Source organism: Schistocerca cancellata, chromosome 3 (assembly GCF_023864275.1).
Source record: "Schistocerca cancellata isolate TAMUIC-IGC-003103 chromosome 3, iqSchCanc2.1, whole genome shotgun sequence".
NCBI lineage: Eukaryota > Metazoa > Arthropoda > Insecta > Orthoptera > Acrididae > Schistocerca > Schistocerca cancellata.
The window spans coordinates 338,979,899-338,985,204 of record NC_064628.1 but is presented as its reverse complement, the minus strand read 5'-3'; the positions used below and the strand labels follow the sequence as shown (position 1 = coordinate 338,985,204).

Below are 5,306 nucleotides of genomic sequence, written 5' to 3'. Positions count from 1 at the left end.
CTATCATCAAACATAGGCATTAATGTGAGAAAAAAATTTGTGACTATGCGGGTTTGGAGCGTAGCATTGTATTACGGTAGCGAAACATATGCATAAACAGGAACAGAAGTGAATCGAAGCATTTGAGATATGTTGTAAAAAGAAAAAAAAGAGAGCTGAAAATTAGGTGGCGTGATAGATTAGATTATATTAGATTCAGTATTAGTTCCATAGACCGAAAATGAGATGAGTCTCGTGGGTGTGGAACATGTCAGAAAAAAGGAGGGTCAGGATGATAGGATATACGTTAAAATAGGAGATAATAACCTCTATGGTATTAGTGGGAGCTGTAGAGGGTAGAAATTGTAGAGGAAGACAGATACTGGACTACATTCAGCAATTAATTGAGGATTTAGATTGACATTGCTACTCTGAGATGAAAAGATTGTCACAGGAAAGGAATTCGTAGCAGTCCACATTAAACCAGTTAGGAGACTGATGGAAGAAGAAAAAACAAGATAAAATTTAGACAATCAAAAAATCTGAATGAGAAATCCCCTGTGAATGGAAATCATGTGGATATCCATGCGTGTAGTATACTTTATGCCCATTTGATTATTTTAATTACCTGACAGACAAAATTTTGTCAAAAGGAGAGAGATCTCTTGTCAATGTAGAAAAACTTTCAAAACAGAAGGTTTTTTTGCCAATACCATAGTTGATATATATCCTGATTACTAGTTTCAGCAAAGTTGTAGCGCCATCTTCAGATCATCAGATACGTGAATTATGAAGCCGTTATGTGTGGCCCGTTGTCATCTTGCCATTGAAAACATGGACGTAATCTCGTAGAAAAGACACTACAGTGCAACGCTAAGTTCACTAAAGTAAAAGCCGTAACTGTATCAGCAGGGCAAAGAAGTGTCATGTGCATCAGATAGAGCATATATAGTGCTTTCAGCAGTAATTGCAAATACGCGTTTGTTTCTACTTTCCTAACTCATTTGTTGGACGAATAAGATGGTGTTTGTATACAGTTTGTGAAAAAGTATAGTGTTTTCAATTCGGCCAAACACATATTTGTAATTGGCTGACACTGTCAGAAGGGGAGCAACAAGTATCTGACAAGGCAATTGGAATGTATACCGCAGAGACAGGCTGGACAGTGAAGGGGGAGGCGTGTTTATAGCGATAAGTAGTGCAATAGTATCGAAGGAAATTGACGGAGATCCGAAATGTGAAATGATTTGGGTGAAGGTCACGGTTAAAGCAGGCTCAGACATGGTAATTGGATGTCTCTATAGGCCCCCTGGCTCAACAGCTGTTGTGGCTGAGCATCTGAAGGATAATTTGGAAAATATTTCGAGTAGATTTCCCCACCATGTTATAGTTCTGGGTGGAGATTTTAATTTGCCAGATATAGACTGGAAGACTCAAACGTTCATAACGGGTGGCAGGGACAAAGAATCCTGTGAAATTTTTTTAAGTGCTTTATCTGAAAACTACCTTGAGCAGTTAAACAGAGAACCGACTCGTGGGGATAAAATATTAGACCTTCTGGTGACAAACAGACCCGAACTATTTGAAAAAGTTAACGCAGAACAGGGAATAAGCGATCATAAAGCGGTTACGGCATCGATGATTTCAGCCGTAAATAGGAATATTAAAAAGGGTAGGAAGATTTTTCTGTTTAGAAAAAGTGACAAAAAGCAGATTTCAGAGTACCTGTTGGCTCAACACAAAAGCTTTGTCTCAAGTACAGATAGTGTTGAGGATCAGTGGACAAAGTTCAAAACCGTCGTACATTATGCGTTAGATGAGTATGTGCCAAGCAAGATCGTAAGAGATGGAAAAGAGCCATCGTGGTACAACAACCGAGTTAGAAAACTGCTGCGGAAGCAAAGGGAAATTCACAGCAAACATAAACATAGCCAAAGCCTTGCAGACAAACAAAAATTACGCGAAGCGAAATGTAGTGTGAGGAGGGCTATGCGAGAGGCGTTCAATGAATTCGAAAGTAAAGTTCTATGTACTGACTTGGCAGAAAATCCTAAGAAATTTTGGTCTTATGTCAAAGCGGTAGGTGGATCAAAACAAAATGTCCAGACACTCTGTGACCAAAATGGTACTGAAACAGAGGATGACAGACTAAAGGCCGAAATACTAAATGTCTTTTTCCAAAGTTGTTTCACAGAGGAAGATTGCACTGTAGTTCCTTCTCTAGATTGTCGCACAGATGACAAAATGGTAGATATCGAAATAGACGACAGAGGGATAGAGAAACAATTAAAATCGCTCAAAAGAGGAAAGGCCTCTGGACCTGATGGGATACCAGTTCAATTTTACACAGAGTACGCGAAGGAACTTGCCCCCCTTCTTGCAGCGGTGTACCGTAGGTTTCTAGAAGAGCGTAGCGTTCCAAAGGATTGGAAAAGGGCACAGGTCAGCCCCGTTTTCAAGAAGGGACGTCGAACAGATGTGCAGAACTATAGACCTATATCTCTAACGTCGATCAGTTGCAGAATTTTGGAACACGTATTGTGTTCGAGTATAATGACTTTTCTGGAGACTAGAAATCTACTCTGTAGGAATCAGCATGGGTTTCGAAAAAGACGGTCATGTGAAACCCAGCTCGCGCTATTCGTCCACGAGACTCAGAGGGCCATAGACACGGGTTCACAGGTAGATGCCGTGTTTCTTGACTTCCGCAAGGCGTTCGATACAGTTCCCCACAGTCGTTTAATGAGCAAAGTAAGTGCATATGGACTATCAGACCAATTGTGTGATTGGATTCAGGAGTTCCTAGATAACAGGACGCAGCATGTTATTCTCAATGGAGAGAAGTCTTCCGAAGTAAGAGTGATTTCAGGTGTGCCGCAGGGGAGTGTCATAGGACCGTTGCTATTCACAATATACATAAATGACCTGGTGGATGACATCGGAAGTTCACTGAGGCTTTTTGCAGATGATGCTGTGGTGTACCGAGAGGTTGTAACAATGGAAAATTGTACAGAAATGCAGGAGGATCTGCAGCGAATTGACGCATGGTGCAGGGAATGGCAATTGAATCTCAATGTAGACAAGTGTAATGTGCTGCGAATATACAGAAAGATAGATCCTTTATCATTTAGCTACAAAATAGCAGGTCAGCAACTGGAAGCAGTTGATACCTTAAATTATCTGGGAGTACGCATTAGGAGTGATTTAAAATGGAATGATCATATAATGTTGATCGTCGGTAAAGCAGATGCCAGACTGAGATTCATTGGAAGAATCCTAAGGAAATGCAATCCGAAAACAAAGGAAGTAGGTTACAGTATGCTTGTTCGCCCACTGCTTGAATACTGCTCAGCAGTGTGGGATCCGTACCAGATAGGGTTGATAGAAGAGATAGAGAAGATCCAACGGAGAGCAGCGCGCTTCGTTACAGGATCATTTAGTAATCGCGAAAGCGTTACGGAGATTATAGATAAACTCCAGTGGAAGACTCTCCAGGAGAGACGCTCAGTAGCTCGGTACGGGCTTTTATTGAAGTTTCGAGAACATACCTTCACCGAAGAGTCAAGCAGTATATTGCTCCCTCCTACGTATATCTCGCGAAGAGACCATGAGGATAAAATCAGAGAGATTAGAGCCCACACAGAGGCTTACCGACAATCCTTCTTTCCACGAACAACACGAGACTGGAATAGAAGGGAGAACCGATAGAGGTACTGAAGGTACCCTCCGCCACACACCGTCAGGTGGCTTGCGGAGTATGGATGTAGATGTAGATGTAGATGTAGATGACAAGAGTATATGTGCTCCGTCTGGTGTATTTGACACCTCTGTGCCTTGCTGATACTACTACGGCTTTTATTTTAGTGTACTTAGTGTAGCGAAGGAGTGTCCTTTCTGTGAGTTTACTTCCGTGTTTTCAATCGGCAGATAGAAATGTGCGACTCGTTGGGCTTTATAATTAATGTATCCGGTGATCTGCAGATAGCAATATAACTTTGCTGAAACTAGTAATCAGGATATGTACTAACAGCGATCTGGGCAATAAAACATCTATTTTTCTTACACTGACGTAGAGATAGCTCTGCTTCTGACACTGTCAGGTAATTACAGTAATTAAATTGACATAATGTTTACTGCACGCATGGATACGCACATTTCACAGTGGGTTTCCCATTCAGATGTTTTGAATGTCCTTTTTCTTTTTCCTTCGGCACGCTTTCCTATCCTGTCGCAACATTTTCATCTCAGAGTAGCACTTGTGCCTAAGTCTTCAATGATTTGCTGGATATATTCATACCCCTGTTTACCTCTGCAGTTATCACCCTCTATAGCTCCCTCTGGTATCAGTGAGATTATACCCTGCTGCCTAAACAGATGTACCATTCGTTCCTTCTTCTCATCAGTGTTCTGCATAAATTGCTTCCCTCTCCTGTCCTGCGGAGAATCTCCTCTTTTCTTACCTTATCAACTGACCTAATTTTCAACATTCTTCTGTAGCAACAGATTTCAAATGCTTAGATTCTAGAATGAGATTTTCACTCTGCAGCGGAGTGTGCGCTGATATGAAACTTCCTGGCAGATTAAAACTGTGTGCCCGACCGAGACTCGAACTCGGGACCTTTGCCTTTCGCGGGCAAATGCTCTACCAACTGAGCTACCGAAGCACGACTCACGTCCGGTACTCACAGCTTTACTTCTGCCAGTACCTCGTCTCCTACCTTCCAAACTTTACAGAAGCTCTCCTGCGAAACTTGCAGAACTAGCACTCCTGAAAGAAAGGATATTGCGGAGACATGGCTTAGCCACAGCCTGGGGGATGTTTCCAGAATGAGATTTTCACTCTGCAGCGGAGTGTGCGCTGATATGAAACTTCCTGGCAGATTAAAACTGTGTGCCCGATCGAGACTCGAACTCGGGACCTTTGCCTTTCGCGGGCAAGTGCTCTACCAACTGAGCTACCGAAGCACGACTCACGTCCGGTACTCACAGCTTTACTTCTGCCAGTACCTCGTCTCCTACCTTCCAAACTTTACAGAAGCTCTCCTGCGAAACTTGCAGAACTAGCACTCCTGAAAGAAAGGATATTGCGGAGACATGGCTTAGCCACAGCCACTGGCAGAAGTAAAGCTGTGAGTACCGGACGTGAGTCGTGCTTCGGTAGCTCAGTTGGTAGAGCACTTGCCCGCGAAAGGCAAAGGTCCCGAGTTCGAGTCTCGGTCGGGCACACAGTTTTAATCTGCCAGGAAGTTTCATATCAGCGCACACTCCGCTGCAGAGTGAAAATCTCATTCTGGAAACATCCCCCAGGCTGTGGCTAAGCCATGTCT

At 42.8% G+C, this 5,306-nt stretch overlaps 1 non-coding gene across 1 annotated transcript; it reads right to left on the bottom strand.

Annotated features, from left to right (window-relative positions):
* Positions 1 to 4,569: 4,569 nt before the first annotated feature.
* On the bottom strand, positions 4,570 to 4,644 carry Trnas-cga (transfer RNA serine (anticodon CGA)). The gene has a single exon. It is a non-coding gene; the product is annotated as a tRNA-Ser (tRNA).
* Positions 4,645 to 5,306: the final 662 nt, after the last annotated feature.